Here is a 13516-nt window from a genome sequence, read left to right as displayed (position 1 = left end):
CACCAGATTATAGTCCAACAGGTTTAATTGGAAGCACACTAGCTTTTGGAGCGATGCTCCTTCATCAGGTGATAGTGGAGGGCTCAATCCAAACACAGAGTTTATAGCAAAAATTTACATTGTGATGTAACTGAAATTATACATTGAAAAATTGATTGTCTGTTAAGCCTTTCATCTATTAGAATACAGTGATAGTTTCACTTTCATGTGTAAATCACAAAACTTTTTTTTAAAAAAGTTGCATTCTCGTGTTAGCTGTTAACAATGGTGATGGCTAGACAATATGTGGAAGGTGTTGGCCCCCACTATCACTTGATGAAGGAGCATCGCTCTGAAAGCTAGTGTGCTTCCTATTAAACCTATTGGACTAGAACCTGGTGTTGTGTGATTTTTAACTTGACAACAGACTGACAGGAAACGGCAAGTGTTCACGAGGCTTGCAAAAGTACGCATGCGCGATTCCGTCTCGCTCAAACCGTGAACTCAGTTCCCGCGGTGCACCGGGGTATTTCAAACTGAGTGAGCGCGAGAGCAAGAACCCGGTGAATAGGTGAGAGGCGGCTGTGCGCGCGGCGTAACGGCCCAATGTCCAACTGCCCGGGGGGCGGGGGGGGGGGTAACGGCTCAATGTCCAACTGCCGGGGGGGGGGTAACGGCTCAATGTCCAACTGCCGGGGGGGGGTAACGGCTCAATGTCCAACTGCCGGGGGGGGTAACGGCTCAATGTCCAACTGCCGGGGGGGGGGGCGGGGGTAACGGCTCAATGTCCACCACCTGAGTGGTGGGGAATAAACATTGCTCGCCTTGTGACTGTGTCTTGGAATTTGGGGAAGATGTGTTTGGGTGTCAGTGTTGGAGTAGGAGGGTCTGTGTGTGTGTCAGTCTGTGTCTGAGTTGGGGGGGGGGGGGTGCCTGTGTCGGGTAGGGGATGTCTATATCTGTCATTCAGTGTCGGAGTGGGGGGATGTCTATGTTTGTCGGAGTCGGGGGGATGTCTGCCTGTGGGTGCCTGTGTTGGAGTATGGCGGTTCTGTGTGTGGGTATCTGAGTGGGTTTGGAGGTCTCTGTGTGGGTGCCCATGACTGAGTAGGGGGGGCGGTTCTGTGTATGGATGCCTGTGTTGGAATTGGAGGGGGGGTGTCTGTGCATAGATGCCTGTGTCAGAGTAGGGGGCTGTTTGTGTATCGGTGCCTGTGTCAGAGTATGGGGGTCTGGTTGTGGATGCCTGTGTTGGAGTAGTGGGGTTCTCTGTGTGGGTACCTGTGTCGGGAGTGAGGGGTAGGTGGGTCTGTGTGTGGGTGCCTGTGTCGGGAGTGAGGGGTAGGTGGGTCTGTGTGTGGGTGCCTGTGTCGGGAGTGAGGGGTAGGTGGGTCTGTGTGTGGGTGCCTGTGTCGGAGTAGGGGGTGTCTAGTTGTGGGTGCCTGTGTTGGAGTAGTGGGGTTCTGTGTATGGGTGCCTGAGTTGGAGGGGGAGATCTGTGTCAGCCTGTGTCGGAATAGGGGATGTCTATGTGCGTCAGCCTGTGTTGGAGTAGCGGGGTGTCTGTGTGCGTCGGTCTATTACGGAGTTGGTGGTTTGAGAGTGGGTCGATGCCTGTGTGTGTCAATCTGTCGGAGTGGGTCGGTGCCTCTGTGTGTGTGTGTGTCAGTCTGTCGGAATGGGTTGGGTGTGTGCGTGTGTCAGATTCTAGATTAGAGTGGTACTGGAAAAGCACAGCAGTTCAGGCAGCATCCGAGGAGGATTATTCTTGATGAAGGGCTTTTGCCTGAAATGTCAATTTCCCTGCTCCTCGGATGCTGCCTGAACTGCTGTGCTTTTCCAGCACCACTTTTAGCTAGAATGTGTGTGTGTCAGTCTGTCGGAGTGGGTTGGCGACGGTGTGTCTGTCTGCGTCGGAGTGGGTTGGTGTCTGTGTCAGAGTGGGTAGGCGTCTGTGTGTCTGTCTGCGTTGGAGTGGGACAACGCCTGTATGGGGGTGTGTGTGTCTGTCTGGATCGGCGCCTGTGTGTCTGTCTGGGTCGGAGTGGGATGGCGCCTGTGTGGGTGTGTGTGTGTGTCAGTCTGTTGGAGTGGTTCGGTGCCTTTGTGTGTGTGTGTCAGTTTGTCGGAGTGGGTCGGTGCCTCTGTGTCTGTGTGTGTCAGTCTGTCGGAGTGGGTCGGTGCCTGTGTGTCTGTCTGGGTCGGAGTGGGACGGCGCCTGTGTGGGTGTGTGTGTGTGTCAGTCTGTTGGAGTGGTTCGGTGCCTTTGTGTGTGTGTGTCAGTTTGTCGGAGTGGGTCGGTGCCTCTGTGTCTGTGTGTGTCAGTCTGTCGGAGTGGGTTGGTGTCTGTGTCAGAGTGGGTAGGTGCCCGTGTGTCTGTCTGCACCGGAGTGGGTTGACACCTGTGTGTCTGTCTGCGTCGGCGCCTCCGTGTGTGTGTGTGTGAATCAGTCTGTCGGAGTGGGTCAGTGCCTGTGTCTGTGTGTGTGAATCAGTCTGTCGGAGTGGGTCAGTGCCTGTGTCTGTGTGTGTGAATCAGTCTGTCGGAGTGGGTCGGCGCCTGTGTGCGCGTGTTAGTCTGTCGGAGTGGGTCGGCCCATGCACGCGCGTGTCAGTCTGTCGGAGTGGGTCGGCACATGCGTGCGCGTGTCAGTCTGTCGGAGTGGGTCGGCGCCTGTGTGTGCATGTCAGTCTGTCGGAGTGGGTCGGCGCCTGTGTCTGTGTGTGTCAGTCTGTCGGAGTGGGTTGACGCCTGTGTGTCTGTCTGCGCCGGAGTGGGTTGACGCCTGTGTGTCTGTCTGCGTCGGAGTGGGTCGGCACCTCTGTGTGTGAATCAATCTGTCGGAGTGGGTCGGTGCCTGTGTCTCTGTGTGTGTGTCAGTCTGTCGGAGTGGGTCGGCGTCTGTGTGTGTTAGTCTGTCGGAGTGGGTTGGTGTCTGCGTCGGAGTGGGTCGGCGTCTGCGCGTCTGTCTGTGTTGGAGTGGGTCGGCGTCTGCGCGTCAGTCTGTTGGAATGGGTCGGTGCCTGTATGTGTGTGTGTTTGTCAGTCCGTCGGAGTGGGTCGGCGTGTGTGTGTGTGTGTGTGTGAGAGAGAGAGTCTGTCGGGGTGAGCTGGTGTCTGTGTCAGTGTGGGTAGGCATCTGTGTATCTGTCTGCGTCGGAGTGGGTTGACGCTTGTGTGTCTGCGTCAGAGTGGGTCGACGTCTGTGTGTCTGTCTGCGTCGGAGTGGGTCGGTGCCTGTGTGTGTGTGTCAGTCTGTGTCTGAGTTGGGGGGGTGCCTGTGTCGGGTAGGGGATGTCTATATCTGTCATTCAGTGTCGGAGTGGGGGGATGTCTATGTTTGTCGGAGTTGGGGGGATGTCTGCCTGTGTTGGAGTAGGGAGGTTCTGTGTGTGGGTGCCTATATCTGAGTGGGGTTGGAGGTCTGTGTGTGGGTGCCCATGACTGAGTTGGGGGGGGGGGGGGGGGGTTCTGTCTATGGACGCCTGTGTTGGAGTAGGGGGATTTTTTGTATCGGTGCCTGTGTCGGAATAGGGAGGTCTGGTTGTGGGTGCCTGTGTTGGAGTAGTGGGGTTCTGTATGTGGGTGCCTGTTTCGGGGGTTGGGTGGGTGGATGGATATGTGTGTGGATGCCTGTGTCGGAGAAGGGGGTTCTAGTTGTGGGTGCCTGTGTTGGAGTAGTGGGATTTTGTGTATGGGTGCCTGTGTTGGAGTTGGAGGGGGAGATCTGGGTGCGTCAGCTTGTGTCGTAATAGGGGGTGTCTGTGTGCGTCAGCCTGTGTCGGAGTAGCGGGGTGTCTGTGTGTGTCAGCCTATTACGGAGTTGGTGAGTATGTGTGTCAGTCTGTCAGAGTGGGTCGATGCCTGCATCAGTCTGTCGGAGTGGGTCAATGCCTGTGTGTGTCAGTCTGTTGGAGTGGGTCGGTGTGTGTGTGTGTGTGTGTGTGTGTGTGTGTCAGATTCTAGGTTAGAGTGGTGCTGGAAAAGCACAGCAGTTCAGGCAGCATCCGAGGAGGATTATTCCTGATGAAGGGCTTTTGCCCGAAATGTCGATTTCCCTGCTCCTCGGACGCTGCCTGAACTGCTGGGCTTTTCCAGCACCACGTTTAGCTAGAATGTGTGTGTGTGTCAGTCTGTCGGAGTGGGTTGGTGCCTGTGTGCGCGTGTCAGTCTGTCGGAGTGGGTTGGCGACGGTGTGTCTGTCTGCGTCGGAGTGGGTCGGCGCCTGTGCCTGTGTGTGTCAGTCTGTCGGAGTGGGATGGTGCCTGTGTGTGTGTGTGCGTGTGTGTGTGTCTGTCAGTCACAGTGGGTCAGCGCCTGTGTGTCTGCCTGGGTCGCCGCCTGTGTGTCTGTCTGTGTCGGAGTGGGTCAGTGCCTGTGTGTCTGTCTGCGTCGGAGTGGGTCGGCGCCTGTGTGGGTATGTGTGTGTCAGTCTGTAGGAGTGGGTCGATGTCTGTGTCTGTGTGTGTCAGTCTGTCGGGGTGGGTCGGCGCCTGTGTGTCTGTCTGCGTCGGAGTAGGTCGGCGCGTGTGTGTGTGTGAGAGAGATGTCAATCTGTCAGAGTGGGTCGGTGCCTGTGTGTGTATGTCAGTCTGTGTCTGAGTTGGGGGGGGGGGTGCCTGTGTCAGAGTGGGGGATGTCTGTGTGTCAGTCAGTGTCGGAGTGGGGTGATGTCTATGTGTGTTGGAGTAGGAGGGGTTTTGTGTTTGGGTGCCTATGTCTGAGTGGGGGGGGGAGGGGTGGTCTGTGTGGGTGCCTGTGTCAGAGTAGGGGGGGTCTGGTTGTGGGTGCCTGTGTTGGAGTAGTGGGGTTCTGTGTGAGGGTGCCTGTTTCGGGGGTCAGGGGTGGTGGGTCTGTGTGTGGATGCCTATGTCGGAATTGGGGGGGTCTGTGTATGGGTGCCTGTGTTGGAGTTGGAGGGGAGATCTGTGTGCGTCAGCCTGTGACAGAATTGGTGGTGTGTATGTGTGTCATTCTGTCGTAGTGGGTTGGGTGTATGTGTGTGTGTGTGTGTGTGTGTGTGTCAGATTCTATGTTAGAGTGGTGCTGGAAAAGCACAGCAGTTCAGGCACTATCCGAGGAGGATTATTCCTGACGAAGTGCTTTTGCCCGAAATGTCGATTTCCTTGCTCCTTGGATGCTGCCTGAACTGCTGTGCTTTTCCAGCACCACTCCAAGCTAGAATGTTTGTGTGTCAGTCTGTCGGAGTGGGTTGGTGCCTGAGTGTGCGTGTCAGTCTGTCGGAGTGGGTTGGTGCCTGAGTGTGCGTGTCAGTCTGTCGGAGTGGGTTGGTGCCTGAGTGTGCGTGTCAGTCTGTCGGAGTGGGTTGGTGCCTGAGTGTGCGTGTCAGTCTGTCGGAGTGGGTTGGTGCCTGAGTGTGCGTGTCAGTCTGTCGGAGTGGGTCGGTGCCTGAGTGTGCGTGTCAGTCTGTCAGAGTGGGTCGGTGCTGTGCCTGTGTGTGTCAGTCTGTCGGTGCCTGTGTGTGCGTGTCTGTCTGTGTCAGAGTGGGTCGGCATCTGTGTGGCTATCTGCGTCGGAGAGTGGGTTGGTGCCTGAGTGTGCGTGTCAGTCTGTCGGAGTGGGTTGGTGCCTGAGTGTGCGTGTCAGTCTGTCAGAGTGGGTCGGTGCTGTGCCTGTGTGTGTCAGTCTGTCGGTGCCTGTGTGTGCGTGTCTGTCTGTGTCAGAGTGGGTCGGCATCTGTGTGGCTATCTGCGTCGGAGAGTGGGTTGGTGCCTGTGTGTACGTGTCAGTCTGTTGGAGTGGGCCGGCAACTGTGTGTCTGTCTCCGACGGAGTGGGTTGGCGTCTGTGTCTCTATCTGCGTCAGAGTGGGTTGGCGCCTGTGTGTGTGTGTGTGTGTGAGTGAGAGAGAGAGTGTCTGTCGGAGTGGGCCTGCGCCTGTGTGTCTGTCAACGTCGGAGTGGGTTGGCGCCTGTGCCAGTGTGTGTCTGTCGGAGTGGGTCAGTGCCTGTGTGTGTGCGCCAGTCTGTTGGAGTGGGACGGCACCTGTGTGGGTGTGTGTCAGTCTGTCGGAGTGGGTTGGTGCCCATGTGCGCGTGTCAGTCTGTCGGAGTCGGTCTTTAACTGTGTGTCTGCGTCGGAGTGGGTCGGTGCCTGTGTGTGTGTGTCAGTCTGTCGGAGTGGGTCGGTGCCTGTGTGTCTGCGTTGGAGTGGGTCGGCGCCTGTGTGTGTGAGTGATGTCAGTCTGCCGGAGTGGGTCATTGTCTGTGTGTGCGTGTCAGTCTGTCGGAGTGGGTCGGCGTCTGTGTCTGTCTGCGTTGGAGTGGTTCGGTGCCTGCGTCGGAGTGGGCCGGCTTCTGTGTGTCAGTGTCGGAGTGGGTTGGCATGTGTGTGTACACGTGATGTCAGTCTGTTGGAGTGGGTCGGTGCCTGTGTGTACATGTCAGTCCGTCGGAGTGGGTCGGCGTCTATGTCGGAGTGGGTCAGCGTCCGTGTGTCTATCTGCATCGGAGTGGGTCAGCACCTGTGTGTGTGTGTGTTGGTCTGTCGGAGTGGGTCGATGCCTGTGTGTGCGTGTCAGTCTGCGTCGGAGTGGGTCGGTGCCTGTGTGTGCATGTCAGTCTGTGTCAGAGTGGGTCGGTGTCTGTGTGTCAGTCTGTCGGAGTGGGTCGGTGCCTGTGTGTGCATGTCAGTCTGTGTCAGAGTGGGTCGGTGTCTGTGTGTCAGTCTGTCGGAGTGGGTCAGTGCCTGTGTGTGCATGTCAATCTCTCGGAGTGAATCGGTGCCTGTGTGCGCGTGTCAGTCTATGTTGGAGTGGTTCGGTGCCTGTATGTGCGTGTAAGTCTGTCGGAGTGGGTCTTCGTCTGTGTGTTTGTCTGCGTCGGAGTGGGTCGGCGCCTGTGTCGGAATATGGGGGTTTGTGTCAGCCTTTGTCAGAGTGGGGGTTTCCTGTGTCGGAATTGGGGGGGGTTGCCTGTGTGTGGGTACCTGTGTCGGAGTTGGGGAGGGGTGGCTGTGTCGAAGTTGGGGGGGGGTGCCTGTCTCAGTGCTGGGGTCTTGTCAGTGTGTGGATGCCTGTGTCGGAGTGGGTGTGTGTGTCAGCCTGGGTAGGAGTGGAGGGATGTCTGTTTGTGTCAGTCTGTGTCGGAGTAGGAGGGGTGTCTGTGTATCGGTGTCTGTGTCGGAGTAGGGGGGTTTTGTGTTTGGGTGCCTATGTCTGAGTGGGGGGGGTTCTGTGTGTGGGTGCCTGTGTCAGAGTAGGGGGAGTGTGTGTGGGGGGTTGTCTATCTGTGTGGGGGTTGTCTGTGTTGGAGTAGGGGGTATCTGTGTATATCAGTCTGTGTTGTAGTGGTGTGGGTGCCTGTATAGGAGTAGAAGGGCTGTGTGTGTGTGTTCGTCTGTCGGATTATGGGGAGTCTGGCTGTGGGTGCCTCTGTTGGAGTAGGGCGGTTCTGTGTGTGGGTGCCTATGTCTGAGTTGGGGGGAGGTCTGTGTGTGGGGGCCCATGACTGAATAGGGGGCGTTCTGTGTATGGATGCCTGTGCCGGACTTGGAGAGGGTCGGGGTCTGTGTGTGGGTGCCTGTGTCTGTGTGTCGGCCTGTGTCAGAGTAGGGGGTGTCTGTGTGTGGGTGTCTGTGTTGGGGTTGGAGGGGGTGGTCTGTGTGCGTCAGCCTGTGTCGGAATAGCGGGGTGTCTGTGTGTGTCAGCCTGTGTTGGAGTAGCGGGGTGTCTGTGTGCGTCAGCCTGTGACGGAGTTGGTGGTGTGTGTGTCAGTCTATGTCGGAGTAGAAGGGTGTCGTCTGTGTGTGGGTGCCTGTGTTGGAGTAGCGGGGTGTCTGTGTGCGTCAGCCTGTGTCGGAATAGCGGGGTGTCTGTGTGTGTCAGCCTGTGTTGGAGTAAGGGATGTCTATGTGTGACTGTGCATCTTTTGGAGTGGAGGGGCAAGGTCTGTGTTGGTTCCATTTTCGGCGTAGTGGGGTGTCTGTGTGGGTTCCTGTGTTGGAGTAAGTGGTGTCTATGTGTGTCAGTCTGTGTCTGAGTGGGTGGTGGGTATCTGTGCGTGTGTGTTAGTCTGTGTGGGAGTGGGGCGAGTCTGGCTCTGGGTGCCTGTGTTGGAGTGGGGGGGAGGGTTCTGTGGGTGCCTGTGTTGGAATAGGGTGGGTCTGTATGTGGGGGCCTGTGTTGGAGTAGGGGGGTTATCTGTGTATCGTATCTATGTTGGTGTTGGGGAGGAGATCTGTGTGTGGGTGCCTGTGTCGGATTGGGCGGGGGGGTGTCTGTGTGTGTCAGCCTATGTTGGAGTAGCAGACTGTCAGCCTGTGTCGGAGTAGGGGGGTGGGGTGTGTGTGGGTGCCTGTGTCGGAGTAGCGGGGTATCTATGTGTGTCAGTCTGTGTCTGAGTGGGTATCTGTGTGTGTGTTAGTCTGTATTGGAGTGGGGTGGGTTTGGGGGTGGGTGCCTGTGTCAGAGTAGCGGAGTATGTGGGTGTCTGTCGGAGTGGGGGATTCGTCTGTGTGTCAACCTGTGTCGGGGTTGGCGGGGGTGTCTGTGTGTATCAGCCTGTGTCAGAGTAGGGGGTGTCTGTGTATCGGTGCCTGTGTCGGAGTAGGAGGGGGGGTCTGGTTGTGTGCCTGTGTCAGAGTGGGGGGGGGTTCTGTATGTGGGTGCTTGTGATGGAGTTGGGGGGTCTGTGTGTGGGTGCCTGTGTTGGAGTTGGAGGGATGGTCTGTGTGCGTCAGCCTGTGTCGGAATAGGGGGGTGTCTGTGTGTGTCAGCCTGTGTCAGAGTTGGTGGTTTGTGTGTGTCAGTCTTTGTCGGAGTAAAAGGGTGTCTATGTTGGCGTGGGGGGTGGGGGCGGTGGGTCTGTGTGTGGGTGCCTGTGTCGTAGTAAGGGGTGTGTGTGTGTGGCAGTCTTTGTCGTACTTGCGGATCTGTGAGTGTCAGCCTGTGTCGGAGTAAGGGGGCGTGGTTTGTGTGTGTCAGCCTGTGTCGGAGTAAGGGGGCGTGGTCTGTATGTGTCAGCCTGTGTCGGAGTTGGGGGGTGTCTGTGTGTGTCAGCCTGTGTCGGAATAGGGAGTCTGGGGTCTGTGTGTGTCAGCCTGTGTCGGAGTAAGGGGGCGTGGTCTGTGTGTCAGCCTGTGTTGAAGTAGCGGGGTGTCTGTGTCAGTCTGTGCGCCTTTTTTGGACTGGAGGGGTGGGATCTGTGTTGGTGCCATGTTCGGAATGGTGTGGGGGGGGGTCTGTGTATGGTTGCCTGTGTTGGAGTAGAAGGGGTGTGTGTTGTCAGTCTGTTGGGGTAGTGGGGGGATGGCTGTGTGTGGGTGCCTGTGTCTGAGTAGGGGGGGCGGGGTCTGTGTTGGTGCCATGTTCAGGGGGTGTGTGTGTGTCGGAATGGTGTAGGGGTGTGTGAGTGGGTGCCTGTATCAGAGTTGGGGCTGGTGGAGAGAGGTCTCTGTGTGGGTGCCTGTGTTGGAGTTGGAGTGGGAGGGGGAGATCTGTGTGTGGTGCCTGTGTTGGAGTTGGGGTTTTGGGGGGGAGGTCTGTGTGTGTGTGCCTGGGTCGGAGTAGGTGGCGGAGTCTGTGTGTGTCAGCCTGTGTCGGAGTGGGGGGGCAGGGTCTGTGTGTGAGTGCCTGCTCTGAGTAGAGGGCGGAGTCTCTGTGTGGGTGCTTTTTGTGGAGTGAAGGGGTTGGGTCTGTGTTGGTTCCATTTTCAGAGAATCAGGGGTGTCTGTGTGTGGGTGCCTTTTTTGGAGTAGTGTGGGAGTCTGTGTGTGGGTGCCTGTGTTGGAGTTGGGATGGGAGGGGAAGGTCTGTGTGTGGGTGCCTATGTCTGAATAGGGGGCGGGGGATCTGTGTGTGGGTGCCTGTGTTGGGAGTAGAGGAGTTGTGTGTGTGGTTGCTCGTGTCGGAGTTGGGGAGGAGATGTGTGTGTCAGCATGTGTCGGAGTAGGGGGATGGAGTCTATGTGGGTGCCTTTTTTCGAGTGGGGGCGGGGTCTGTGTTGGTGCCATTTTCAAAATGGGGTTGTCTGTGTGTGGGTGCCTTTTTCGGAGTGGTGTGGAGGTCTGTGTGTGGGTGCCTGTGTCGGAGTTGGGGCTGGTGGAGAGAGGTTTCTGTGCGGGTGCCTGTGCCTGTGTTGGAGTTGGGGTGGGGGCGGGAAGGTCTGTGTGTGGGTGCCTGTGTCGGAGTTGGGGCTGGTGGAGAGAGATCTCTGTGTGGGTGCCTGTGTCGGAGTTGGGGTGGGGGGTATGTCTGTGTGTGGGTGCCTATGTTGGAGCAGAAGGTGTGTGTGTGTGTGTGTGTGTGTGTGTGTGTGTGTGTGTGTCAGTCTGTCAGTCTGTGTTGGAGTTGGGTTGGGGGGGTTCTGTGTGTGTGTGCTTGTCGGAGTTGGCGGGTGGGGGTGTGTGTGGGTGCCTGTGTCGGAGTGAGGATGTGTGTGTCAGTTTGTGTTGGAGTAAGTGGGTGCCTTTTTCGGAATGAGGGGCAGGGTCTGTGTGTCGGTGCCTTTTTCGAAATTGGGGTATGGTCTGTGTTTGGGTGCCTCTTTCGGAATGAGGGGCGGGGTCTGTTGAGGGTGCCTCTTTCGGAATGAGGGGCGGGATCTGTGTATGGGTGCCTGTGTCGGAGTCGGGGATGTCTGTGTATGGGTGCCTGCATTGGAGTACGGTGTTTCTATGTGTGGGTGCCTATGTCTAAGAAGGGTGTGTCGGAGTGGGGGTGGGCCTGAAACGTCGATTTCACTGCACTTTGGATGCTGCCTGAACTGCTGTGCTCTTCCAGCACCACTAATCCAGAATCTGGTTTCCAGCATCTGCAATCATTGTTTTTAACTCGTTGATTTTAACACTACTGCTAATCCTCTTGCAAGGATGCCTGACTTGAAGAAGTTTTCCTCCTTGCTCTACCCTTTATTCCTGATGAAGGGCTTTTGCCCAAAACGTCGATTTCGCTGCAATTTGAGTGTTGCCTGAACTGCTGTGCTCTTCCAGCACCACTAATCCAGAATGTATGTAGTCTGTGTGTGGTTGCCTGTGTATCTGTGGAAGGGTTTCTGTGTGTGTGTAAGTCTGTCTCGGTGTTGAGGGGTGGTCTCTGTGTGGGTGCCTGCGTCAGAGTTGGGGCGGGGGGTCTGTGTGTGGGTGCCTGCGTTGGAGTCCCTGGTTTCTGTGTGTGGGTGTCTGAGTGAGTAGGGTGTGTGTGTGTGTCAGTTTGTGTCGGGGTGGGGGAGTCTTATCTGCGCGTGTGTATGTGTCAGTCTGTGTCAGAGTAGGGGAGGGTGTGGGTGCCTGTGTCAGAGTTGGGGGGTTCTAAGTATGGGTGTCTATGTTTGAGTAGGGGGTGTGTCAGCTTGCATCAGAGTGGGGGGGATCTGTATGTGTCAGCCTGTGTCGGAGTAGGGGGGTGTCTGTGTGTGTCAGCCTGTATCGGAATAGAGGGCATATGGGTGTCTGTCGGAGTGGGGGTTTGGTCTGTGTGTGGGGTGACTGTGTGTGGCTGCCTGTGTTGGAGTAGGGGCTGGGTGTCTGTGTCGGAGTGGAGGAGTATTTGTGTGTGGGTGCCTGTGTCATAGTTGGGAGGGGGTTCTGTGTGTGGCTGCCTGTGTCAGAGTAGGGCGTGTGTGTGTGTGAGTCTGTGTTGGGGTTGGGGGGTATGTGTGTGTCAGTCTGTGTCGGAGTGGGGTGGATCTGTGTGTGGGTGCCTGTGTTGTAGTGGGGGTGGGGGTCTATGTGTGGGAGTGGGGGCGTGTGATTCAGTCTGTGCTGGAGCAGGGTGGGTGTCTGTCTGTGTGTGTCAGTCTGTGTAGGAGTTGGGGGGGTTGTGTGTGTCAGTTTGTGGGGGGTTGTCTGTGTGTGTCAGTCTATCAGAGTGGGGGGTGTGTAGTCTGTGTGTGGGTGTCTGTGTTGGAGTGGGGGTGTATGTGTCTCTGTCTGTGTCAGAGTAGGGGTGTGTGTGTGTGTGTGTATTGGAGTGGTGGGGGGGGTGAGGGTGTGTGTCAGCCTGCATGTGAGGGTGGGGGGCGTGGGGTGTCTGCGCCTGTCGGAGTGGAGGGAGGGGTGGGGTGTGTGCGCCTATCGGATTGGTGGGAGTTGGGGGTGACTACGGGTGTCGGAGTGGGGGGGGGGGAGGTGGGGTGTCTGCGCCTGTCGGAGTGGAGGGGGATTGGGGGTGGGGGTGTCTTTCCCATGGAGGAGGGGAATGGGGATGTCTGCCCGAGTCGGAGTGGAGGGTTGTGTGTGTCTGTCCATGTCGGGGTAGGGGGTGTGTGTCTGTCCATGTCAGGGTAGGTGGGTGTCTGTCCATGGGAGGGTGGGCGTGTGTGCCTGTTTGAGTTGGGGGGGAGCGTGTGTGTGCCTGTCTATGTCGGATCGGCAAGGCTGTGTGTTTCTGCCTGTGTTGGAGTGACAGGAGGGGTGTGCTTGTGTCTGCCTGTGGCGGGAGGGGTGTGCGTGTGTCTGCCTGTGACAGTGGCGGGAGGGGTGTGCGTGTGTCTGCCTGTGTCGGAGTGGCGGGGCTGTGTGGGTCTGCCTGTGTCGGAGTGGCGGGGCTGTGTGGGTCTGCCTGTGTCGGAGTGGCGGGGCTGTGTGGGTCTGCCTGTGTCGGAGTGGCGGGGCTGTGTGGGTCTGCCTGTGTCGGAGTGGCGGGGCTGTGTGGGTCTGCCTGTGTCGGAGTGGCGGGTGTGTGTGTGTGTCTGCCCGTGTCGGAGCGGCGGGAGGGGTATGCGTGGGTCTGCCCGTGTCGGAGCGGCGGGAGGGGTATGCGTGGGTCTGCCCGTGTCGGAGCGGCGGGAGGGGTATGAGTGGGTCTGCCCGTGTCGGAGCGGCGGGCGGGGCGTGTGTGTGTGTCTGCCTGTGGCGGAGGTGCGCGCGTGTGAATGCCTTTTTCAGAGTGGCGGGAGGGGTGTGGGTGTCTGCCTGTGTTGGAGTGGCAGGGTCAGGGGTATGCCTGTCTGTGTTGGAGTGAGGGGGAACGGTGTTTGCTTGTCTGTGTCGGAGTGGGCGTGTGTGTGTGTCTATGTCTGTGTCGGAGTGGGGGGTTGGGGCGTGGGCGAATGTACCTGCATACATTCAGGTAGAACTCTGAGCTCAAAAACTGCATGAATTTATGTAAAACACTGTTATCTCACTTTTTAGATTAGAATCAATCTAAACATCAGGTCATAGATAGAGAACACAAGGGGCTAACACCTTCAACATATTATCTAGCTATCACCATTGTTAACATCTAACCCGAGAATGCAACTTTTTAAAAAAAAGGTTTTGTGATTTACACGTGAAAGAAGTGACACTATCACTGTATTCTAACAGACGAAAGGCTTAACAGACAATCAATTTTTCAATGTATAATTTCAGTTACATCACACTGCAAATTTTTGCTATAAATTCTGTTACGATCGAGCCCTCCACAATTACCTGATGAAGGAGCGTTGCTCCGAAAGCTAGTGTGCTTCCAATTAAACCTGTTGGACTATAACCTGGTGTTGTGTGATTTTTAACTTTGTACACCCCAGTCCAACACCGGCATCTCCAAATCATGACTTCTGTTGGAGTAGGGGGACAATGTGTGTCTCTGTGTGCA

General features: G+C 56.9%; 1 protein-coding gene across 1 annotated transcript in view; it reads left to right on the top strand.

The window, feature by feature from the left end:
* Positions 1-480: 480 nt before the first annotated feature.
* The window catches only part of pbk (PDZ binding kinase), a 34060-nt gene continuing 21024 nt past the window's right edge, over positions 481-13516 (top strand). Inside the window, exon 1 of the mRNA XM_060821035.1 lies at positions 481-550. The gene's annotated coding sequence lies outside the window, so the exon portion shown is untranslated. The remainder of the gene's footprint in view (positions 551-13516) is intronic.

This window comes from Hemiscyllium ocellatum, chromosome 3 (assembly GCF_020745735.1).
Source record: "Hemiscyllium ocellatum isolate sHemOce1 chromosome 3, sHemOce1.pat.X.cur, whole genome shotgun sequence".
In the NCBI taxonomy this organism is placed as follows: domain Eukaryota; kingdom Metazoa; phylum Chordata; class Chondrichthyes; order Orectolobiformes; family Hemiscylliidae; genus Hemiscyllium; species Hemiscyllium ocellatum.
This window is presented reverse-complemented; position numbering and strand designations above follow the sequence as displayed.